The 26,711-nt window shown below is 43.5% G+C and overlaps 1 protein-coding gene across 2 annotated transcripts in view; it reads left to right on the forward strand.

Moving 5' to 3' along the window:
- The window catches only part of THSD7B (thrombospondin type 1 domain containing 7B), a 925,167-nt gene that overhangs the window by 175,118 nt on the left and 723,338 nt on the right, over positions 1–26,711 (forward strand). For both annotated transcript variants that reach the window (XM_082260936.1, XM_082260935.1), the window contains exon 2: positions 4,852–5,038. The gene's annotated coding sequence lies outside the window, so the exon portion shown is untranslated. The remainder of the gene's footprint in view (positions 1–4,851; positions 5,039–26,711) is intronic.

A 26,711-nucleotide genomic window follows, 5' to 3' on the forward strand; every position in this document is an offset into this window, starting at 1 on the left:
GGGCACTATTACACCCACTGACACCAATGGTGGGGCACTATTTCTCCCACTGACAGCAATGGTGGGACACTATTTCTCTCACTGACACCAATGGTGGGACACTATTTCTCTCACTGACACCAATGGTGGGACACCATTCCTCCCATGTGACACCAATGATGGGGCACTATTCCTCCCACTAATACCAATAATGGGACACTATTCCTCCCGCTAATACCAATGAGGGGAACTATTCCTCCTACGTGACACCAAGGATGGGACACTATTCCTCTCACTAATACCAATGATGGGGCATTTTCCTTCCACTGACACCAATGATGGGGCACTATTACTCCCACTGACACCAATGCTGGGGCACTATTCCTCCAACTGACACCAATGCTTAGGCACTATTACACCCACTGACACCAATGCTGGGGCACCATTACACCCACTGACACCAATGATGGGGCACTATTACACCCACTGACACCAATGGTGGGGCACTATTACTCCCACTGATACCAATGGTGGGGCACTATTCCTCCCACTGACACCAATGATGGGGCACTATTCCTCCCACTGACACCAATAATGGGGCACTATTCCTCCCACTGATACCAATAATGGGGCACTATTCCTCTCACTGATACCAATAATGGGGCACTATTCCTCCCACTGACACCAATAATGGGGCACTATTACACCCACTGACACCAATGGTGGGGCACTATTACTCCCACTGACACCAATGGTGGGGCACTATTCCTCCCACTGACACCAATGATGGGGCACTATTCCTCCCACTGACACCAATAATGGGGCACTATTCCTCCCACTGACACCAATAATGGGGCACTATTCCTCCCACTGACACCAATAATGGGACACTATTCCTCCCACTAATACCAAAGATAAGACATTGTTTACTCCCACTGACAACAGGACATTTTCTACTCCTCATTGGCCACAGTCCAGCCTCCCTATAGTCCAAAGGACTGTAAACTAACCCTTTGTTTAGAAAGTTTGGAGGCATCTGGCCTAAAATAATAGTTACCGCATCACTCTCTCTGATCTTCTATGGTTACAGCATTTATTTACTGCTAAAGTATTCCAGCACCTAATATAATTCCATTCAGCAGTTTAATCTGCTGATCGAGAATTGTCGAATAAAAAATGTTCTCCTTTTATCCTCAGCGTGTGGATTTCTGTTTTAATGCCGGTAGATTAGAATCAGATGCAGAATTATCCGTCACCCGAGCACCGACACGACACAGAAAGACTTTAAAACAAGTACGAGAAAGCGTTTTATTTGCTAAGGAAAAAAACTGACACATTAACTTCTATAATTGCCCCTGAGGCGTCCATTATCCCTGACTATCTCCTGGCTTTACAGCATCTCAATTAGGTCCCATTCACACTGCTGACTTAGCTGAGTATGTCTCGGTGTTGGCGCTGCAGTTTGACACATCTCAAGAGTCAACAAAACTGTTTGTTCAAAATATGTTCTATTAGGAGGCGGAAAGAGCTGATAATTGAATAAAAGCAAAGCGATACATTTCAGATCCCACATCTGCTGCAAAGCTGCTGAATTTAAAGGGAATTTTTTTTTTCAGGAGCCATTTCATATTTTTCTCTTCTTAAAAAACTGCATATCCTAAAGGTAACAACACACACACATATATATATATATATATATATACACTATGGATCGACCGATTATCGGCAAAACTGATATGCACTTTCCCGGATATATCGGAATCGGCCCCCAGAGGTTACCGATATTGCCGATATTTCGGAAAGTGCTTGTACCCGAGTGACGCCTGCAGCTAGAGGCATCACCCCGGTACCGGCGTCCATAGCCGACAGTCAGATGTCTTGTTATGACAACCAATGCGGCTGAGAAGCCGCTCGGCTGTCATTACAAGGAGCGGGAGGGGACGTTCCCCCCTCTCCCGCCGCCTTCTGCCGCTCGCCCGGGTCTCCCGTCCCACCGGGAGACCCGGGCAACCAGCCTGCACGGCCACCAAAGACCCGATCAAAGCCGCATTCGGCTCTGATCGGGTCTCCATGTAAAAACCCGGAAGTGATGTCATGACATCACTTCCGGGTACTCGGCGCCAGATTTAAAAAAAATTACAGCATTCAAACAGCCAAACTTGGCATTTTTAATGCTTTTAAGTGCAGAGGAGGGGTTTGGGGTCTTTTAGACCCCCAGATCCCTCCACAACAGTACCTGTCAAGTGCTAAAAATAAAAAATAAAACATTTTTTAAATGTAAGAAAATATCGGCCGATACCGATATTCAATGGCCCGATAACGGTCGATCACTGATATATGGAGTGCATCCGGAAAGCATTCACAGTCTCTTTAATCAGGGTTGGAGACTCTTCCTCACCCAAAGTCTCTCTGAGTTCTGGACTTACCAACCCTAAGAAAACTGTAAACCAGTTCTCTCCTCTCCGAATGGACTATCCTGGAACCCTTCATAATGCGTTACTGAAAGTTCCTAGTACCGAGTACCCTAAAATGTCTCTTATTGTCCCCCATAAAAGGACCACAACTCAAAAATGGGGGAACGTACCTGCCTTCCAGAACCTATCCGTGGTGTCCTCTAAAAAGTTACCGGGCTTTAGAGAGTATTACAGAAATATATATCAATAATTCTCAACCACAAGGCCAAGGCTGTAGTTCTCCTTAACTCAGGCTTCCAACCAGCTTCAAATTTCATCACCTCCCCCAATGTCTCCCAGCTTCCAAAGTGCCCTCCCCCCCAACCTCCCATACTGGCCCGCAGTGCCCTCAGGCCCCCTCCAACACTATCCCTCAATGCCACTTAACTTCCCATAATGCCCCCCAGCTTGCTGCAGAACCTGCAGTCTCTCACAGTGCACCCAACTTCCAACAGTGTCTTAAAGTGCCTCCAACCTCATCCCCTACAGGGCCACGCAGTCTGCTGCAGAGTTCCATAACCCATTCCACAACCCCCCACAGTGGCACCAGGCCCTTTTCAGAGCCTTCAATCATTTTAATGCCCATTTTGCATTCCCACACAATTAATGTATGGAGTATAAATGTTATTTTCACTATATATGGAAGCTTTTGTAAGCTCTCAGTCTGAGCTCTATTGTACAAGGGTTTGCAAAAGACCGATACAAGGTTAACTTTAGGTATTTGCATTGCTCACTGTTAAAATAATACATTTAATAATGCATTAACCGCTTCCGGACTGCCCACCACATATTTACTGGGGCAGGCTGGCCCTCCTGCGCGAAACGACGTAGGGCCACGACGGTCGCGCGCCTGCAGCTAGGGGGCGAGCCTGTGCCGGTGGCCGTGTGCTCTCGCTCCCCCACTCGGCAGCAGGGACTCTGATGCATGGGGCAGGCAGCTCTGATTGCCGCCTGACACCCGCAATTGCTCCCCGGGGATCATTCTCTGGAATGATCACAGAGCTCCTGTGATCGACCTATATAGGATCACAGGTCTCTGTGATCATTTCAGAAGCCCAAACCCCATACAGTTAGAAACACGCCCCTAGGTACACATTTAACCCCTTGATCACCCCCAGTGTTAACCCATTCCCTGCCAGTGCCATTATTACAGTAACAGTGCATATTTTTAGCACTGATTACTGTAGTAATGTCACTGGTCCCCCCCAAAAGTGTCAAAGATGTCAGTTAGGGGTCCAATCTGTCTGCCGCAATGTCACAGTCCCGCTAAAATTCACAGATCGCCGCCATTACTAGTAAAAAAAAAACCAATAAGAATGACATAAATCTTTCCCGTAGTTAGTAGACGCGATAACTTTTGCGCAAACCAATCAAAATGCGCTTATTGCGAGATTTTTTTTACCAAAAAGATGTAGCAGAAAACAAATTGGCCTAATTTGGATTTTAAAAAAATTAGATTTTTTTATTTTTTTTGGGGAATGTTATAGCAGAAAGTGAAAAATATTGTTTTTTTTTTTTCAGAATTGTCGCTTTTTTTGTTTATAGCGCAAAAAACAAAAATCGCACAGGTGATCAAATACCACCAAAAGAAAGCTCTATTTGTGGGGAAAAAAAAAGGACATCAATTTTATTTGGGTACAGCGTTGCACGACCGCGCGATTGTCCGTTAAAGTAATGCAGCGCCGAATCACAAAATATGGCCTGGTCATTAAGGGGGAAAATCTTCCGGTCCAGAAGTGGTTAATGGATGCAGATTTGTATAAATGTGTGTCTTTTATATATGCATGGAGTCAGGGGAGGACTGGGCCAGGGGGCAGGCGGGCAATTGCCCCCTGGGCCTCTCTGATGTCCTGGAAAAAGGCTGCACCACTTCTGCCACAGACATGCCTAAAGGATTCCTGGTGAAGAGAAGTAAAAAGTCCCCACCGCTAACCTACGGGAGTGCGGGATGAAGACAAGGACAGAGCGCAGACCTCCCTCCCCAGCATGGATGGTGTAAACTGTGTCTGAGCAGAGGCCGGTTCTATGCCCCACTGGAGACTCTCCTCCCCTGGCCAGCCCAGAATTAAGCAGTCCCATATCCCCCTAACCACCCCCTGCTGCCCAGGTTGGGAACCCGGATTCAGCCTGGGGGTGAGTAGAGAGTACCTGGAGCAGAGCTTCAGCCTGGAATGGGGGTCAGGAGGAGGATGGGAAGAGGGAGAGTGGGAGGGGGGCCGAGTCGCTGCACCATGGGCTTCTGGTTTGTACTTGCCCCCTGGGCTGAAAGTTGCCAGTCTGCCCCTGCATGGAGTTCAGCTTTAAACATTCAGGGACATAGAAAGAAGAATCTTGCAAGACAGCTGGAAACCTTTTTGTATGCTTAATAATTGTTCCTCCTAAACTGATTCCACTGACCATTGTGACTTTTGTCTTCTAGGTGAACCTGGCTCTTCACAGTGATGCACAAAGTGTTTGGAAGACGTTCAACTGCTTTATACTTCGATCACCCTTGTGATGAGCCCAACAGAGGGAAGTTTAACAAGTTATAGCAAACATCCAATCACGTAGTGCTATTCCAGCGTATAGGACCAATCCAAGCGATGCTTCTGTGAGACTGATATTGGGTAAGTTAGCATATTCCGTATGGCTGATATGAGTTAGGGCAGCTTGAAGCTGCAGGGAGAATGATCAATGCAGTGAAGTTATCAGAGTTGCAAGGCCAAATTCTATGTATAATCACGCCAAACGTTTTTTTGTTTTGGATAGAGTGGAGAATGATTAGAGCACCTGTCAGATTTTTATTTGCTGTCTGTGTCATCGTTAGGCAAATTCACCCTCTCTATTTGTCCTGGTGACCATTATCACTAAGAAATGAATGAAAATCCCAAATTTTGAATAGTCACTAGCATAGGCGTGCGCAGGGGGCGTGCCAGGTGTACCCGGGCACACCCTAATTACTATGTGTGGGGCTGATTCCCCCTACTACCCAGGCTTCCCACCCCGTGGTGCTGCTGACTTCCCTCTACTTCTCTCCCCTCTGCTGCTGCGGGGTATGTTTCAGGATAGAGAGCGGGGGAAAGGGACTAGTAAATATATAATTAACTGGCCTCTTCCTTTTCTAAAGGCGTTTTTCCACTGCATGGAACCGAACGGTTCGGCTCGCTTTTGTACTTTTCCACTGCTGGTACCGCATGGTACGGTGTAGGAACGGTTCGGTAGGGCGGCGCTTTTCCACTGCATGGAACCGAACGGTACGGCTCTCTAAAACAGTTCCACCTCGATTGTGGTTCCAAGAGGTACCATACCCGGTACCATATCCCACAATCCTTTGCATGCAGTCACTACTAGCCACTGATTGGTCAGAGAATCGTTGTTATCCCACCCACTTACTTTAGTACTACTTTAGTGGAAAAGCAAACCATACCAAACCGTACCGAACCGTTCCAACACCGTACCATGCGGTACCAGCAGTGGAAAAGCAAACCGGGCCAAGCAGGGCCGAGTAGAGCCGAGCCGGTACTTGCAGTGGAAAAGTGCCATAAAATACACTAGCTCACTGTGTGTACATTCATAACCAAAGCATAGTAAACTATGTTTACTATGCTTTAGATGGTGAATGAACAGGAAGCCACTAAGCACAGAGCACTTTTCATTCATTCATTGTAAGGTGCAGCTGAGGCTGTAGAGAAAGGCAGGTGTATTTGAGCGTTGGGGTGCACACCCTATTGCAATAGGCTGCGCACACTTATGGTCACTAGAACAGGAATAGAGGGGAAATCTTCCAATGGGGATGCTTTTCAAGGTAAATTTGGTGACCATAAGGTATTCCCTCACTTTGGAGGAATTCTCTCACTTCCTGTTTTGACTAAGGAACAGGAAGTGATGGTAAATCTCCTCAATATTACACAGATGGCAAAACAAAAAAAAAAAAAAAACATTTGATGGGGTTTTAACCCTTCCTTACTCTATCCAAAATGAAAAGTCCCCCGGGATGAAATTGGACATGTGGCAGCCCAATACTGAGGAGAGACGATGGACAATCCTTATGGGGACTGTGACAACAGTCACTGTAAAGTATATGCAGGTTTTACAGTCAGTATAAGAAAAAAGAGATCTATGGACCAAGCACAAAAACAAACTAAAACAAAATATGGTTTGTTTTTAGCACTGGGCCCCTAAGGCTGGGTTCACACTATTGCAAATTAGATGTGGGTTTCCACTGTTGTGGGTTTTTGTTCATTGAGCCGGTTCACATATCTCTGGAGAGGCTCCAGTGCAAATTGCACAGGAGTCCTGTGCATCTTCTGGTCCATTTCAGGTCCAACTTCAGCCAATAATTTGGACTGAAATCGGACCTGAAACGATGAACAGGGACGCACCGGACCCCTGCTGTGAGCCGCTCCATGCGGCAGTGTCAACCAGCCCAAATCACTTTTTCCTATGCTGACTGATTATTTTTGAGTGGGGACACAGTATGATAACTTCAAGAGCCTCAAGATAGGCAACATTCCCTTCATGTCCCCGTTTGGCCCTGAACACAGACTGTCTGTGTCCAGGGCCAATCATTCGCAAGTAATAATGTCAGGAAAGGATGGCCAAAAATGCATGAACAAATTTCTGAGTTCAGGTGTTTCTGGTAAGGGTCTTCATTTTTGACAATTGTGCACTTCCAATCTTGTGGTAACTGTTAATGCAACAAAACACAATAAAATGCAACAAAAAACATTTTAGGCAATTAGACATTAGACATTGTAGTTACAGTTTGGGGAAGGCCTTTTTTGTTCCAGTATGACTTTGTGTAAAAGTCAGATCCGTAAATGCAAAGATGAATTATAAATGATGTAGCACTCCCAATATCTCAAATCATCCGTGTTATTCTCAAATATACAAATATTAAATAAGAAATTAAATGTGATACAACGTATAAGACCCCTTTCACACCAGCAGACCGATCGGGTCTGCCTGTCAGTTTTTCAGGCAGACAGGATCGGACCACCCATTGTTCTCTATGGGGCTCTGATCCGATAAAATCCACTAAAAATAGACGTATGGCGATACGTTTGCCATCTATCCAGCAGATTGGTTCGGATGTCCATTTCCACCTGACCATCCCATAGAAGAGCAGACACGAACCTGTAATCCGCCTGCTCAGCGGGGATCAGCAGAGAGATTGGGTCCAATTTGGACATTTTCATTTAGGGGTGTACTCACTTTTGTTGCCAGCGGTTTAGACATTAACCACTTGCCGACCGCTCACATGGAGCGTACTGCGGCAAATTGGCTCATTATCGTCCAGCGACGTAGGTCTATGTCGCTGGACTCCTCCCCTTGTGGGCGGCGCGCGCGCGCCGCCGGAGGCTCGCTCCCACTGTATTCAGTCACAGCGGGAGTCGGGCCAGGGGAGGAGAGGTTGTGATCACCACCGCTCTTCCCCAATCGTCGGCGATCGAGTGAGGAGATCTGCCCGCTTGTATAAACAAAGCGGGCGGATCTCCTAAGTGACAGACAGTGACAGATTAGAGGATTCAGCATAGCTGAACCTGCGATCTGTGCCTGTGTCACACAGTCCCCTCCCCCCACACACGTCAGTAAGCACCAGGCATACATTAACCCCTTGATCACCAATAAAAGTTAACCCCTTCCCTGCCAGTGTCATTTTTACAGTAACAGTGCATATTTATAGCACTGATTACTGTAGTAATGTCACTGGTCCCCCCAAAAGTGTAAAAAATGTCAGTTAGAGGTCCGATCTGTCCACCACAATGTTGCAGTCTAGCAAAAAAAATCGCAGATCGCCGCCATTACTAGTTAAAAAAAAAACAATAAAAATTACATAAATTTCCCGTTAGTTAGTTAGTAGCTGCGATAACTTTTGCTCAAACCAATCAAAATACGCTTATTGCGATTTTTTTTACAAAAAATATGTAGCAGAAAACAAATTGGCCTAAAATGTTAAAAAAATTTGATTTTTACATTTTTTGGGGGGGAATTTCATATAAAAAAATGTGAGAAATATTGTTATTTTTTCAAAATTGTCGCTCTTTTTTTGTTTATAGCGCAAAAAGTAAACATCGCACAGGTGATCAAATACCACCAAAAGAAAGCTCTATTTGTGGGGAAAAAAAAGACATAATTTAAATTTTGGTACAGTGTCGCACGGCCGCGCAATTGTCCATTAAATTAACGGAGTGCCGAATCACAAAATATGGCCTGGTCAGGAATGGGGTAAAATCTTCCGGTCTTAAAGCGGTTAAAAATACGCTCATTGAGAATTTTTTGGCAAAGGCATGTAGCTAAATACATTTTGGCCTAAATATATGACAAAAATTGAATATATTGGATATTTTTTAACTGTCAAAGTAGAAAAATATTATTTTTTCTAAATTGTCGCATTTTTTTATTAATATCGCAAAAAATGAAAAGTGCAAAGGTGATCAAATACCACCAAAAGAAAGCTCTGTTTGTGGGAAAAAAAGGACACAAATTTTGTTTGGGTACGCCGTTGCATGACCATGCAATTGTCAGTTAAAGTCGCACAGTGCCGAATCGCAAAAAGTGGCCTGGACGTAAAGCAGGAAAATCCTCCGGTCCTAAAGTGGTTAATGGCTGTGTGTTGAGTTATTTTGAGGGGACAGCAAATTTACACTGTTATACAAGCTGTACACTCACTACTTTACATTGTAGCAAAGTGTCATTTCTTCAGTGGTGTCACATGAAAAGATACAATAAAATATCTACAAAAATGTGAGGGGTGTACTCACTTTTGTGAGATTCTGTACATCCGAGTCAGGGGGTGGTTGACAAAGGTGTGTGTATATTTATTATTTAGGCATGTAGCAGTAAATTCCTTTTTGTAATTTTATAGCTCAACAGGCATAGAGTATATTTTCTCCAACATATTAATGGACCTTGCTCCAGCAAGGTGTGCTAGAGAGGTGTCATTTTGTGTTACGGGAGTTTGATGGCTTAGCCAATCAGCAGGCCTGGTGAACCTGCTAAACTGTTAAATTTCTTCCTCTTCCCTCTTGGGCTTTTGCCTTGTGAGGATGTCATTCTAGAAATTCTGTCTCTCTTCCCATGCCTTGGGCCTAGGGATGGAAATTTTCAGGAATCTCACTGCCTGGGAGGAACCCCTGAAGGTGTTGGCTTCTGGAGAAAACAATGCAAGACCTAGAAAAAAAGAGCTGAGACTGCCACCACTTGTGGAAAGTGACTGGTTAAGTGGGGATTTTACACAGGAACCCTTTCATGTTGTCCTATCTCAGAAGATAAAGGTTAACCACTTGCCAACCGCCCACCGCAGTTTTACTGTGGCAGGCTGGCTCGGCTGCGCAAAATGACAAAGTCCTACGTCGGTCACACGCATGGTACTGGGGGGGGGGGGGGCGAGCGCGTGCTGCCGGCCGGGCGCTCCCACCCCCACTAGACAGCGGGGATCCTGATCCATGGGACTGGCAGCTGCAATTACTGCCGTGCACTCGCGATCGCTCCCTGCTGAGAGAGAAGTAGCAAAGTGTCATTTCTTCAGTGTTGTCACATGAAAAGATATAATAAAATATTCACAAAAATGTGAGGGGCGTACTCACTTTTGTAAGATACTGTATACATATCTATTCATGTGACGACACTGAAGAAATTATACTTTGCTATTGGATAGTTACTGCATGTGCCCAAAGAATGAGATCAGCTGACTACCTGAATGAACTGAATGACCAGGTTATTCCATCAATGGATATTTTCTTCCCTGATGGCACAGGAATATTCCAAGATTACAATGCCAGGATTAATTGGACTCAGATTGTGAAAGAGTGGCTCAGGGAGCATGAGACATCATTTTCACACATAAATTGACCACCACAGAGTCCAGAACTTAACCCCATTGAGAATCTTTGGGATGTGCTGGAGAAAGCTTTGCGCAGTGGTCCGACTCTCCCATCATCAATACAAGATCTTGGTGAAAAATTAATGCAACACTGGACGGAAATACATCTTGTGACATTGCAGAAGCTTATGGAAACAATGCCAGAGCGAATGCGTGCTGTAAAGCTAAAGGTGGTCCAAAGTGTGTGACCTTTTTTTTTTTTTGGTGGCGAGGCAGTGTGTGTGTGTAGTGTATATATATATATATATATATATATATATGCACACTGCTCAAAAAAATTAAAGGGACACTTTTAAATCAGAGTGTAGCATCAAGTCAATTAAACTGTTTGGATATTGATCTGGTAAGTCAAGTAGCAGAGGGGGTTGTTAATCAGTTTCAGCTGCTTTGGTGTTAATGAAATGAACAACAGGTGCACTAGATGGGCAAAAATGAGACTACCTCCAAAACAGAAATGGTTTTACGGGTGGAGGCCACTGACATTTTTTTTCCTACTCATATTTTCTGACTGTTTTTCACTAGTTTTGCATTTGGCTAGGGTCAGTGTCACTACTGGTAGCATGAGGTGATACCTGGAACCTATAAAGGCTGCATAATTAATCCAACTCCTCCAGCAAGCACATCAATACGCGCCATTGCCAGAAGGTTTTCTGTGTCTCCCAGCACAGTCTCAAGCATGGAGGAGATTCTAGGACCTGCTCTAGGAGAGCTGAACGGGGCCATATAAGGTCCTTAACCCATCAGCAGGTCTTATATCTGCTCCTTTGTGCAAGGAGGAAAAAAAATTAGCACTGCCAGAGCCCTACAAGATGACCTCCAGCAGGCCACTGATGAGAATGTCTCTGACCAAACAATCAGAAACAGACTTCATGAGGGTGGCCTGAGGGCCCGACGTCCTCTAGTGGGCCCAGGGATTACTGCCAGGCACCGAGGAGCTCAATTTGCATTTGCCATTGAACACCAGGATTGGCAGGTCAACAAATGGCACCCTGTGCTTTTCACAGATGAGAGCAGGTTCACCACGAGCACGTGACAGAGGTGAAAGGGTCTGGAGAAGCCATTGAGAATGTTATGCTGCCTGTAACATCGTTCAGCATGATCAGTTTGGTGGTGGGTCAGTGATGGTTTAGGGAGGCATATCTGTGGAGGGATGCACAGATCTCCACAGGCTAGACAATGACACCCTGACTGCCATTAGGTATCGGAATTAAATCCTTGGACCCATTGTCAGACCCTATACTGGTGCAGTGGTCCTGGGTAGGGATGATCAAACTTTTCAAAAGTTCGGTTCGATCAGAACACCCAAACTTCCCAAAAGTTCGGCCCGGATTTCAGAACCCCATTGAAATCAATGGGACCCGAACTTCTGGAATCAAAAAACACCATTTTGAAGCCCTAAAACCCAATAAATGCCCCTAAAAAGTGCATAGGGTTCTGGGTCATGCCCCAGGGACTATTAATCACACAAAAAAAGTTCTTAAAAATTGTAATTTTTGATAAAGAGCCAATTATTGAAAAAATTATTGGAAAAAAAAGAGATTTCTTTGGATTTAGTGTCTGGGGGGTCTAAAAAGTGTACCTGTGAAGTTTCAGCTCTGTAGCATGTCCAGAACCAGCAAAAAAAAGTTTGTTTGTATTAGAATTGCAATAGAACAGGATAGTGGCTCCGCTATTTTCACACCTTGCCGGTTTTGTAGCAGACGTTTTTTTGGGCATTTTTTGGGAGTCTTTGGAGGCAGGCATAACATCAGAACTTCTGTGTAGGGGTATATATACACACACACACATGTATGTATATATACACATACACATATGTAGGTGTGAAAGTAGCAGAAACCTATGCTTGCGCTAATGAAATAATTAACACCCATATGGCTTCTCTGCTATAACACCTATATATGTTTATGTGTATAAATACATATAAGTGTGTGTGTGTATATTTACCCCTATACAGAATTTCAGATGTTTTGCCTGCCTCCAAAGACCCCCAAAAAATGCCCCAAAAAAAACGCCTGCTGCAAAAAGACACCTGGGCGTTTTTGTAGCTGGCATTTTTTTGGACATTTTGGGCACATTACATGTGTGTATGTATATATACCCCTACACAGAAGTACAGATGTTATGCCTGCCTCCAAAGACGCCCAAAAAATGCCCAAAAAAATGCCAGCTACAAAAACGCCCAGGTGTGTTTTTGCAGCAGGCGTTTTTTTTGGGCATTTTTTGGGGGTCTTTGGAGGCAGGCAAAACATCTGAAATTCTGTATAGGGGTATATATACACACACACACACACTTATATGTATTTATACACATACACACATATAGGTGTTATAGCAGAGAAGCCATATGGGTGTTAATTATTTCATTAGCGCAAGCATAGGTTTCTGCTACTTTCACACCTATATATGTGTATGTGTATATATACATACATGTGTGTGTGTATATATACCCCTACACAGAAGTTCAGATGTCATGCCTGACTCCAAACATGTCCTCAAAAAAGCCCTATAAACGCCTGCAACAAAAAGCCTGTGACAGGGGCGAAGCCACTATCCGGTTCTATAAGTGTTCTAAGAGAAACGATCTTTTCTCTATAGCGGTCACCCTGACATGGAAGGGTTTTGTCACCCTGCCATAGCAGTCAGAGTCAGTTAACCCTACACTACACTACAGTACCCTTACACTTAACACTTTCCCTACAGAAACTAGATTATTAAATCTAATTATAGTGGAAAATAGCACCCTAACTACACTAGATATCCCTTTCCTCACACTAATAATTGCTAAATGACACTTTGAAGCAGAAGTAACAGAACTGCTTCCACTCTCTTCCACAGTCCTGTATTAAAATGGTAGAGATTTGGCGGGGCTATCTTATATACTGGGGGGCGTATTCACTAATGATTGGCCTCTGGACCCAATAGTCACTCCAATCACATTCCTAGCATTCTCCTGCCCCCTCAATTGGCTTTTACTGATGGTTCTGGTCCAATCACTGGCTTTTAAAGCCCAGTTCCTGTCCCATTGCATTTTGGTCGGTTCTGGTTGCCGAATTCCGAATTTTTCAGAAAAAAGTTCGGAATTCGGCCGAACCTCGAACAGTCAATGTTCGGGTCGAACCGATGGTCGACCCGAACCGTTCGATCATCCCTAGTCCTGGGTTCCTCCTGGTGCACAACAATGCCAGGCCTCATGGGGCAAGAGTATGCATCCAGTTCCTGGAGGATGAAGGAATTGATACCATTGAATGGCCCCACGCTCGTCTGACCTAAATCCAATAGAACACCTCTGGGACATTATGTTTTGGTTCATCCAACACCACCAGGTTGCACCTCAGTCTATTAGGGAGCTCAGTGATGCCCTGGTCCAGATCTGGGAAAAAATACCCCAGGACACCATCCGTTGTCTCATCAGGAGCATGTCCCGACATTGTCCGTGGGGGCCATACAAACCGTTTTGAGTTGCTGCAATGAAATTTCAGCAAGCGAAATGGACTAGCCAGCTACATCATTTTTTACACTTTGATTTTCAGGATGTCTTTGAATTCAGCCCTCTGTAGGTTGATAATTTTCATTTCCATCAAACGATGTGGCATCCTTTAGTTCCCAACACATTACCCAGTCCATATCAGTATAGATATACAGCATGAGATTTTTCCTCATTGAGATCCGATGTGTTTTATTTATAGTGTTCCTTTAATTTTTTGAGCGCTGTTTATATATGTTTATATATATATATATATATATTTGTATGTATATATATATATATATATATGTATATATATATATATATATATATATATATATATATATATATATATGTATATATATATATATATATATATATATATATATATATGTATTTATATGTATATATACGTATATATATATATATATATATATATAAAATGTATAGGTAAAAATATATATAAAACATCAAAAACAAAACAGGACAGGAGAACCAGTACCCACCAGTAGTGTTGAGCGAACACGGACTGTATTATTCGTGTTCGTACCGAATAATTGGATTTTTTTTACCCGAACACGGACACGGACACTTTACTGTATGTTCGGGTAAAAATCCGTGTTCGGTCGTTTTATTTCCGGGTTTTGCATGCTTTGGCGCTCTTTTCATGGCGGGCTTTCAACAGCCAATCAACAATCGTTTAACTGGTGTGCCTTAAGCCATCCCAGCCATGCCTGCAAATGTCTTAGTAGCTGTGATTGGCCGTCTGAAGCATGTGACCAAGTCTTTATAAGTTCGAGGCAGCCGCCGCAGCAGCGTCATTCTGCTGCTTAGCTAAGGGACAGAGCACACATCAATGTGCTGGCTGCTGATTAGGGAAAGATAGGCAGGAAAAAACCATTTGTGTCCGGATAGAATTGAGGGACAGGTCGGAGTGTTTAGGCAGGGCGAGTTGTAGGCATTTTAGGGATAGAGTCTGCTGAATTATAGGGTCAGTGTCTTCTACAAACTACAATCGATATTGCTGTGTGGGGGGTGGGGTGAATCTGCACTCAATCCTGATCTACGATCTCTTCTCAATCCTGTTAGGGACAGAGTCTGCTGAATTTTAGGGAAACTGTGTTCTACAAACTACAATCGATATTGCTGTGTGGTGTGGGATTGGAGATAGGCAGGTGTCAGTGATCCACATCCATTTTTCTGTGTGTGAGCTGCAGTGAACACAATCTTTTTGGGCTGCAGTGAACACAATCTTTTTGGGCTGCAGTGAACACAATCTTTTTGGGCTGCAGTGAACACAATCTTTTTGGGCTGCAGTGAACACAATCTTTTTGGGGTGCAGTGAACAAAATCTTTTTGGGGTGCAGTGAACACAATCCTTTTGGTGTGCAGTGAACACAATCTTTGTGGGGTGCAGTGAACAAAATCCTTTGTGGGGTGCAGTGAACACAATCTTTTTGGGGTGCAGTGAACAAAATCCTTTTTGGGGTGCAGTGAACAACATCCTTTTTGGGGTGCAGTGAACACAATCTTTTTGGGGTGCAGTGAACAAAATCCTTTGTGGGGTGCAGTGAACACAATCTTTTTGGGGTGCAGTGAACACAATCTTTTTGGGGTGGAGTGAACAACATCCTTTTTGGGGTGCAGTGAACAAAATCCTTTTTGGGGTGCAGTGAACAAAATCATTTTTGGGGTGCAGTGAACACAATCTTTTTGGGGTGCAGTGAACACAATCTTTGTGGGGTGCAGTGAACACAATCTTTTTGGGGTGGAGTGAACAACATCCTTTTTGGGGTGCAGTGAACAACATCCTTTTTGGGGTGCAGTGAACACAATCTTTTTGGGGTGCAGTGAACACAATCTTTGTGGGGTACAGTGAACAGAATCTTTGTGGGGTGCAGTGAACACAATCTTTGGGGGGTACAGTGAACACAATCTTTTTGGGGTGCAGTGAACACAATCTTTGTGGGGTGCAGTGAACACAATCTTTTTGGGGTGGAGTGAACAAAATCATTTTTGGGGTGCAGTGAACAACATCCTTTTTGGGGTGCAGTGATCAAAATCCTTTTTGGGGTGCAGTGAACACAATCTTTTTGGGGTGCAGTGAACAAAATCCTTTGTGGGGTGCAGTGAACAGAATCTTTGTGGGGTGCAGTGAACACAATCTTTGGGGGGGTACAGTGAACACAATCTTTTTGGGGTGCAGTGAACACAATCTTTGTGGGGTACAGTGAACAGAATCTTTGTGGGGTGCAGTGAACACAATCTTTGGGGGGTACAGTGAACACAATCTTTTTGGGGTGCAGTGAACACAATCTTTGGGGGGTACAGTGAACACAATCTTTTTGGGGTGCAGTGAACACAATCTTTGTGGGGTGCAGTGAACACAATCTTTGGGGGGGTACAGTGAACACAATCTTTTTGGGGTGCAGTGAACAACATCCTTTTAGGGTGCAGTGAACACAATCTTTGTGGGGTGCAGTGAACAACATCCTTTTAGGGTGCAGTGAACACAATCTTTGTGGGGTACAGTGAACAGAATCTTTGTGGGGTGCAGTGAACACAATCTTTGGGGGGTACAGTGAACACAATCTTTGTGAGGTGCAGTGAACACAATCTTTGTGGGGTGCAGTGAACACAATCATTGTGGGGTGCAGTGAACTCAATCTTTGTGGGGTACAGTGAACACAATCTCATACTTCTGAAGATTTGAGGGTGCTGCCTGTTCCATACTCCCCCTACTCCTCATCTAGCCTTTTAGGGGTACAAACAATAGTAATTGGGGCCTAGTGTGGTTGTGTACGTGTGATATACATACACTTTTTTTGGATCATATTTTCTATTCCGCTATTTAATCAAAAACCTTTGGGGATCAGTTAAATTGGGGGATAGTCTGTGTTGGTACGTGTGAGAGAGATCCACCTTTCCAAGTTGTTGGGGTTCATCTCATACTTCTGAAGGTTTGAGGGTGCTGCCTGTTCCATACCCCCCCTACTCCTCATCTAGCCTTTTAGGGGTACAAACAATAGTAATTGGGGCCTAGTGTGGTTGTGTACGTGTGATATACATACACTTTTTTTGGATCATATTTTCTATTCCGCTATTTAATCAAAAACCTTTGGGGATCAGTTAAATTGGGGGATAGTCTGTGTTGGTACGTGTGAGAGAGATCCACCTTTCCAAGTTTTTGGGGTTCATCTCATACTTCTGAAGATTTGAGGGTGCTGCCTGTTCCATACCCCCCCTACTCCTCATCTAGCCTTTTAGGGGTACAAACAATAGTAATTGGGGCCTAGTGTGGTTGTGTACGTGTGATATACATACACTTTTTTTGGATCATATTTTCTATTCCGCTATTTAATCAAAAACCTTTGGGGATCAGTTAAATTGGGGGATAGTCTGTGTTGGTACGTGTGAGAGAGATCCACCTTTCCAAGTTGTTGGGGTTCATCTCATACTTCTGAAGGTTTGAGGGTGCTGCCTGTTCCATACCCCCCCTACTCCTCATCTAGCCTTTTAGGGGTACAAACAATAGTAATTGGGGCCTAGTGTGGTTGTGTACGTGTGATATACATACACTTTTTTTGGATCATATTTTCTATTCCGCTATTTAATCAAAAACCTTTGGGGATCAGTTAAATTGGGGGATAGTCTGTGTTGGTACGTGTGAGAGAGATCCACCTTTCCAAGTTGTTGGGGTTCATCTCATACTTCTGAAGGTTTGAGGGTGCTGCCTGTTCCATACTCCCCCTACTCCTCATCTAGCCTTTTAGGGGTACAAACAATAGTAATTGGGGCCTAGTGTGGTTGTGTACGTGTGATATACATACACTTTTTTTGGATCATATTTTCTATTCCGCTATTTAATCAAAAACCTTTGGGGATCAGTTAAATTGGGGGATAGTCTGTGTTGGTACGTGTGAGAGAGATCCACCTTTCCAAGTTGTTGGGGTTCATCTCATACTTCTGAAGGTTTGAGGGTGCTGCCTGTTCCATACTCCCCCTACTCCTAGCCTTTTAGGGGTACAAACAATAGTAATTGGGGCCTAGTGTGGTTGTGTACGTGTGATATACATACACTTTTTTTGGATCATATTTTCTATTCCGCTATTTAATCAAAAACCTTTGGGGATCAGTTAAATTGGGGGATAGTCTGTGTTGGTACGTGTGAGAGAGATCCACCTTTCCAAGTTGTTGGGGTTCATCTCATACTTCTGAAGGTTTGAGGGTGCTGCCTGTTCCATACCCCCCCTACTCCTCATCTAGCCTTTTAGGGGTACAAACAATAGTAATTGGGGCCTAGTGTGGTTGTGTACGTGTGATATACATACACTTTTTTTGGATCATATTTTCTATTTCGCTATTTAATCAAAAACCTTTGGGGATCAGTTAAATTGGGGGATAGTCTGTGTTGGTACGTGTGAGAGAGATCCACCTTTCCAAGTTGTTGGGGTTCATCTCATACTTCTGAAGGTTTGAGGGTGCTGCCTGTTCCATACTCCCCCTACTCCTCATCTAGCCTTTTAGGGGTACAAACAATAGTAATTGGGGCCCAGTGTGGTTGTGTACGTGTGATATACATACACTTTTTTTGGATCATATTTTCTATTCCGCTATTTAATCAAAAACCTTTGGGGATCAGTTAAATTGGGGGATAGTCTGTGTTGGTACGTGTGAGAGAGATCCACCTTTCCAAGTTGTTGGGGTTCATCTCATACTTCTGAAGGTTTGAGGGTGCTGCCTGTTCCATACTCCCCCTACTCCTCATCTAGCCTTTTAGGGGTACAAACAATAGTAATTGGGGCCTAGTGTGGTTGTGTACGTGTGATATACATACACTTTTTTTGGATCATATTTTCTATTCCGCTATTTAATCAAAAACCTTTGGGGATCAGTTAAATTGGGGGATAGTCTGTGTTGGTACGTGTGAGAGAGATCCACCTTTCCAAGTTTTTGGGGTTCATCTCATACTTCTGAAGATTTGAGGGTGCTGCCTGTTCCATACCCCCCCTACTCCTCATCTAGCCTTTTAGGGGTACAAACAATAGTAATTGGGGCCTAGTGTGGTTGTGTACGTGTGATATACATACACTTTTTTTGGATCATATTTTCTATTCCGCTATTTAATCAAAAACCTTTGGGGATCAGTTAAATTGGGGGATAGTCTGTGTTGGTACGTGTGAGAGAGATCCACCTTTCCAAGTTGTTGGGGTTCATCTCATACTTCTGAAGGTTTGAGGGTGCTGCCTGTTCCATACTCCCCCTACTCCTAGCCTTTTAGGGGTACAAACAATAGTAATTGGGGCCTAGTGTGGTTGTGTACGTGTGATATACATACACTTTTTTTGGATCATATTTTCTATTCCGCTATTTAATCAAAAACCTTTGGGGATCAGTTAAATTGGGGGATAGTCTGTGTTGGTACGTGTGAGAGAGATCCACCTTTCCAAGTTGTTGGGGTTCATCTCATACTTCTGAAGGTTTGAGGGTGCTGCCTGTTCCATACCCCCCCTACTCCTCATCTAGCCTTTTAGGGGTACAAACAATAGTAATTGGGGCCTAGTGTGGTTGTGTACGTGTGATATACATACACTTTTTTTGGATCATATTTTCTATTCCGCTATTTAATCAAAAACCTTTGGGGATCAGTTAAATTGGGGGATAGTCTGTGTTGGTACGTGTGAGAGAGATCCACCTTTCCAAGTTGTTGGGGTTCATCTCATACTTCTGAAGGTTTGAGGGTGCTGCCTGTTCCATACTCCCCCTACTCCTCATCTAGCCTTTTAGGGGTACAAACAATAGTAATTGGGGCCCAGTGTGGTTGTGTACGTGTGATATACATACACTTTTTTTGGATCATATTTTCTATTCCGCTATTTAATCAAAAACCTTTGGGGATCAGTTAAATTGGGGGATAGTCTGTGTTGGTACGTGTGAGAGAGATCCACCTTTCCAAGTTGTTGGGGTTCATCTCATACTTCTGAAGATTTGAGGGTGCTGCCTGTTCCATACCCCCCCTACTCCTCATCTAGCCTTTTAGGGGTACAAACAATAGTAATTGGGGCCTAGTGTGGTTGTGTACGTGTGATATACATACACTTTTTTTGGATCATATTTTCTATTCCGCTATTTAATCAAAAACCTTTGGGGATCAGTTAAATTGGGGGATAGTCTGTGTTGGTACGTGTGAGAGAGATCCACCTTTCCAAGTTGTTGGGGTTCATCTCATACTTCTGAAGGTTTGAGGGTGCTGCCTGTTCCATACTCCCCCTACTCCTAGCCTTTTAGGGGTACAAACAATAGTAATTGGGGCCTAGTGTGGTTGTGTACGTGTGATATACATACACTTTTTTTGGATCATATTTTCTATTCCGCTATTTAATCAAAAACCTTTGGGGATCAGTTAAATTGGGGGATAGTCTGTGTTGGTACGTGTGAGAGAGATCCACCTTTCCAAGTTGTTGGGGTTCATCTCATACTTCTGAAGGTTTGAGGGTGCTGCCTGTTCCATACCCCCCCTACTCCTCATCTAGCCTTTTAGGGGTACAAACAATAGTAATTGGGGCCTAGTGTGGTTGTGTACGTGTGATATACATACACTTTTTTTGGATCATATTTTCTATTCCGCTATTTAATCAAAAACCTTTGGGGATCAGTTAAATTGGGGGATAGTCTGTGTTGGTACGTGTGAGAGAGATCCACCTTTCCAAGTTGTTGGGGTTCATCTCATACTTCTGAAGGTTTGAGGGTGCTGCCTGTTCCATACTCCCCCTACTCCTCATCTAGCCTTTTAGGGGTACAAACAATAGTAATTGGGGCCCAGTGTGGTTGTGTACGTGTGATATACATACACTTTTTTTGGATCATATTTTCTATTCCGCTATTTAATCAAAAACCTTTGGGGATCAGTTAAATTGGGGGATAGTCTGTGTTGGTACGTGTGAGAGAGATCCACCTTTCCAAGTTGTTGGGGTTCATCTCATACTTCTGAAGGTTTGAGGGTGCTGCCTGTTCCATACTCCCCCTACTCCTCATCTAGCCTTTTAGGGGTACAAACAATAGTAATTGGGGCCTAGTGTGGTTGTGTACGTGTGATATACATACACTTTTTTTGGATCATATTTTCTATTCCGCTATTCAATCAAAAACCTTTTGGGATCAGTTAAATTGGGGGATATTCTGTGTTGGTACGTGTGAGAGAGATCCACCTTTCCAAGTTTTTGGGGTTCATCTCATACTTCTGAAGATTTGAGGGTGCTGCCTGTTCCATACCCCCCCTACTCCTCATCTAGCCTTTTAGGGGTACAAACAATAGTAATTGGGGCCTAGTGTGGTTGTGTACGTGTGATATACATACACTTTTTTTGGATCATATTTTCTATTCCGCTATTTAATCAAAAACCTTTGGGGATCAGTTAAATTGGGGGATAGTCTGTGTTGGTACGTGTGAGAGAGATCCACCTTTCCAAGTTGTTGGGGTTCATCTCATACTTCTGAAGGTTTGAGGGTGCTGCCTGTTCCATACTCCCCCTACTCCTCATCTAGCCTTTTAGGGGTACAAACAATAGTAATTGGGGCCTAGTGTGGTTGTGTACGTGTGATATACATACACTTTTTTTGGATCATATTTTCTATTCCGCTATTTAATCAAAAACCTTTGGGGATCAGTTAAATTGGGGGATAGTCTGTGTTGGTACGTGTGAGAGAGATCCACCTTTCCAAGTTGTTGGGGTTCATCTCATACTTCTGAAGGTTTGAGGGTGCTGCCTGTTCCATACTCCCCCTACTCCTAGCCTTTTAGGGGTACAAACAATAGTAATTGGGGCCTAGTGTGGTTGTGTACGTGTGATATACATACACTTTTTTTGGATCATATTTTCTATTCCGCTATTTAATCAAAAACCTTTGGGGATCAGTTAAATTGGGGGATAGTCTGTGTTGGTACGTGTGAGAGAGATCCACCTTTCCAAGTTGTTGGGGTTCATCTCATACTTCTGAAGGTTTGAGGGTGCTGCCTGTTCCATACCCCCCTACTCCTCATCTAGCCTTTTAGGGGTACAAACAATAGTAATTGGGGCCTAGTGTGGTTGTGTACGTGTGATATACATACACTTTTTTTGGATCATATTTTCTATTCCGCTATTTAATCAAAAACCTTTGGGGATCAGTTAAATTGGGGGATAGTCTGTGTTGGTACGTGTGAGAGAGATCCACCTTTCCAAGTTGTTGGGGTTCATCTCATACTTCTGAAGGTTTGAGGGTGCTGCCTGTTCCATACTCCCCCTACTCCTCATCTAGCCTTTTAGGGGTACAAACAATAGTAATTGGGGCCCAGTGTGGTTGTGTACGTGTGATATACATACACTTTTTTTGGATCATATTTTCTATTCCGCTATTTAATCAAAAACCTTTGGGGATCAGTTAAATTGGGGGATAGTCTGTGTTGGTACGTGTGAGAGAGATCCACCTTTCCAAGTTGTTGGGGTTCATCTCATACTTCTGAAGGTTTGAGGGTGCTGCCTGTTCCATACTCCCCCTACTCCTCATCTAGCCTTTTAGGGGTACAAACAATAGTAATTGGGGCCTAGTGTGGTTGTGTACGTGTGATATACATACACTTTTTTTGGATCATATTTTCTATTCCGCTATTTAATCAAAAACCTTTGGGGATCAGTTAAATTGGGGGATAGTCTGTGTTGGTACGTGTGAGAGAGATCCACCTTTCCAAGTTTTTGGGGTTCATCTCATACTTCTGAAGATTTGAGGGTGCTGCCTGTTCCATACCCCCCCTACTCCTCATCTAGCCTTTTAGGGGTACAAACAATAGTAATTGGGGCCTAGTGTGGTTGTGTACGTGTGATATACATACACTTTTTTTGGATCATATTTTCTATTCCGCTATTTAATCAAAAACCTTTGGGGATCAGTTAAATTGGGGGATAGTCTGTGTTGGTACGTGTGAGAGAGATCCACCTTTCCAAGTTGTTGGGGTTCATCTCATACTTCTGAAGGTTTGAGGGTGCTGCCTGTTCCATACTCCCCCTACTCCTCATCTAGCCTTTTAGGGGTACAAACAATAGTAATTGGGGCCCAGTGTGGTTGTGTACGTGTGATATACATACACTTTTTTTGGATCATATTTTCTATTCCGCTATTTAATCAAAAACCTTTGGGGATCAGTTAAATTGGGGGATAGTCTGTGTTGGTACGTGTGAGAGAGATCCACCTTTCCAAGTTGTTGGGGTTCATCTCATACTTCTGAAGGTTTGAGGGTGCTGCCTGTTCCATACTCCCCCTACTCCTCATCTAGCCTTTTAGGGGTACAAACAATAGTAATTGGGGCCCAGTGTGGTTGTGTACGTGTGATATACATACACTTTTTTTGGATCATATTTTCTATTCCGCTATTTAATCAAAAACCTTTGGGAATCAGTTAAATTGGGGGATAGTCTGTGTTGGTACGTGTGAGAGAGATCCACCTTTCCAAGTTGTTGGGGTTCATCTCATACTTCTGAAGGTTTGAGGGTGCTGCCTGTTCCATACTCCCCCTACTCCTCATCTAGCCTTTTAGGGGTACAAACAATAGTAATTGGGGCCCAGTGTGGTTGTGTACGTGTGATATACATACACTTTTTTTGGATCATATTTTCTATTCCGCTATTTAATCAAAAACCTTTGGGGATCAGTTAAATTGGGGGATAGTCTGTGTTGGTACGTGTGAGAGAGATCCACCTTTCCAAGTTGTTGGGGTTCATCTCATACTTCTGAAGGTTTGAGGGTGCTGCCTGTTCCATACCCCCCCTACTCCTCATCTAGCCTTTTAGGGGTACAAACAATAGTAATTGGGGCCTAGTGTGGTTGTGTACGTGTGATATACATACACTTTTTTTGGATCATATTTTCTATTCCGCTATTTAATCAAAAACCTTTGGGGATCAGTTAAATTGGGGGATAGTCTGTGTTGGTACGTGTGAGAGAGATCCACCTTTCCAAGTTGTTGGGGTTCATCTCATACTTCTGAAGGTTTGAGGGTGCTGCCTGTTCCATACCCCCCCTACTCCTCATCTAGCCTTTTAGGGGTACAAACAATAGTAATTGGGGCCTAGTGTGGTTGTGTACGTGTGATATACATACACTTTTTTTGGATCATATTTTCTATTCCGCTATTTAATCAAAAACCTTTGGGGATCAGTTAAATTGGGGGATAGTCTGTGTTGGTACGTGTGAGAGAGATCCACCTTTCCAAGTTTTTGGGGTTCATCTCATACTTCTGAAGATTTGAGGGTGCTGCCTGTTCCATACCCCCCCTACTCCTCATCTAGCCTTTTAGGGGTACAAACAATAGTAATTGGGGCCTAGTGTGGTTGTGTACGTGTGATATACATACACTTTTTTTGGATCATATTTTCTATTCCGCTATTTAATCAAAAACCTTTGGGGATCAGTTAAATTGGGGGATAGTCTGTGTTGGTACGTGTGAGAGAGATCCACCTTTCCAAGTTGTTGGGGTTCATCTCATACTTCTGAAGGTTTGAGGGTGCTGCCTGTTCCATACCCCCCCTACTCCTCATCTAGCCTTTTAGGGGTACAAACAATAGTAATTGGGGCCTAGTGTGGTTGTGTACGTGTGATATACATACACTTTTTTTGGATCATATTTTCTATTCCGCTATTTAATCAAAAACCTTTGGGGATCAGTTAAATTGGGGGATAGTCTGTGTTGGTACGTGTGAGAGAGATCCACCTTTCCAAGTTGTTGGGGTTCATCTCATACTTCTGAAGGTTTGAGGGTGCTGCCTGTTCCATACTCCCCCTACTCCTCATCTAGCCTTTTAGGGGTACAAACAATAGTAATTGGGGCCTAGTGTGGTTGTGTACGTGTGATATACATACACTTTTTTTGGATCATATTTTCTATTCCGCTATTTAATCAAAAACCTTTGGGGATCAGTTAAATTGGGGGATAGTCTGTGTTGGTACGTGTGAGAGAGATCCACCTTTCCAAGTTGTTGGGGTTCATCTCATACTTCTGAAGGTTTGAGGGTGCTGCCTGTTCCATACTCCCCCTACTCCTAGCCTTTTAGGGGTACAAACAATAGTAATTGGGGCCTAGTGTGGTTGTGTACGTGTGATATACATACACTTTTTTTGGATCATATTTTCTATTCCGCTATTTAATCAAAAACCTTTGGGGATCAGTTAAATTGGGGGATAGTCTGTGTTGGTACGTGTGAGAGAGATCCACCTTTCCAAGTTGTTGGGGTTCATCTCATACTTCTGAAGGTTTGAGGGTGCTGCCTGTTCCATACCCCCCCTACTCCTAGCCTTTTAGGGGTACAAACAATAGTAATTGGGGCCTAGTGTGGTTGTGTACGTGTGATATACATACACTTTTTTTGGATCATATTTTCTATTCCGCTATTTAATCAAAAACCTTTGGGGATCAGTTAAATTGGGGGATAGTCTGTGTTGGTACGTGTGAGAGAGATCCACCTTTCCAAGTTGTTGGGGTTCATCTCATACTTCTGAAGGTTTGAGGGTGCTGCCTGTTCCATACCCCCCCTACTCCTCATCTAGCCTTTTAGGGGTACAAACAATAGTAATTGGGGCCTAGTGTGGTTCTGTACGTGTGATATACATACACTTTTTTTGGATCATATTTTCTATTCCGCTATTTAATCAAAAACCTTTGGGGATCAGTTAAATTGGGGGATAGTCTGTGTTGGTACGTGTGAGAGAGATCCACCTTTCCAAGTTTTTGGGGTTCATCTCATACTTCTGAAGATTTGAGGGTGCTGCCTGTTCCATACCCCCCCTACTCCTCATCTAGCCTTTTAGGGGTACAAACAATAGTAATTGGGGCCTAGTGTGGTTGTGTACGTGTGATATACATACACTTTTTTTGGATCATATTTTCTATTCCGCTATTTAATCAAAAACCTTTGGGGATCAGTTAAATTGGGGGATAGTCTGTGTTGGTACGTGTGAGAGAGATCCACCTTTCCAAGTTGTTGGGGTTCATCTCATACTTCTGAAGGTTTGAGGGTGCTGCCTGTTCCATACCCCCCCTACTCCTCATCTAGCCTTTTAGGGGTACAAACAATAGTAATTGGGGCCTAGTGTGGTTGTGTACGTGTGATATACATACACTTTTTTTGGATCATATTTTCTATTCCGCTATTTAATCAAAAACCTTTGGGGATCAGTTAAATTGGGGGATAGTCTGTGTTGGTACGTGTGAGAGAGATCCACCTTTCCAAGTTTTTGGGGTTCATCTCATACTTCTGAAGATTTGAGGGTGCTGCCTGTTCCATACTCCTCCTCCTACTGCTCAACCATCCTTTTAGGGGTACAAACAATAGTAGTTGGGGCCTAGTGTGGTGGTGTACGTGCGAGATACATACCCTTTTTTTTGATCATATTTTCTATTCCGCTATTCAATTAAAACCTTTGGGGATCAATTCAATTGCGAGATAGTCTGTGTCGGTACGTGTGAGATCCACCTTTCCAAGTTGTTGGGGTTCATCTCATACTTCTGAAGATTTGAGGGTGCTGCCTGTTCCATACTCCTGCTCCTACTGCTCAACCATCCTTTTAGGGGTACAAACAATAGTAATTGGGGCCTAGTGTGGTTGTGTACGTGCGAGATACATACACTTTTTTTGATCATATTTCCTATTCCGCTATTCAATAAAAACCTTTGAGGATCAATTGAATTGCGGGATAGTCTGTGTCGGTACGTGTGAGATCCACCTTTCCAAGTTTTTGGGGTTCATCTCATACTTCTGAAGATTTGAGGGTGCTGCCTGTTCCATACTCCTCCTCCTACTCCTCATCCATCCTTTTAGGGGTACAAACAATAGTAATTGGGGCCTAGTGTGGTTGTGTACGTGCGAGATACATACACTTTTTTTGATCATATTTCCTATTCCGCTATTCAATAAAAACCTTT

The sequence above is a fragment of the Pelophylax lessonae genome, assembly GCF_965119305.1.
Source record: "Pelophylax lessonae genome assembly, chromosome: 6".
Lineage (NCBI taxonomy): Eukaryota > Metazoa > Chordata > Amphibia > Anura > Ranidae > Pelophylax > Pelophylax lessonae.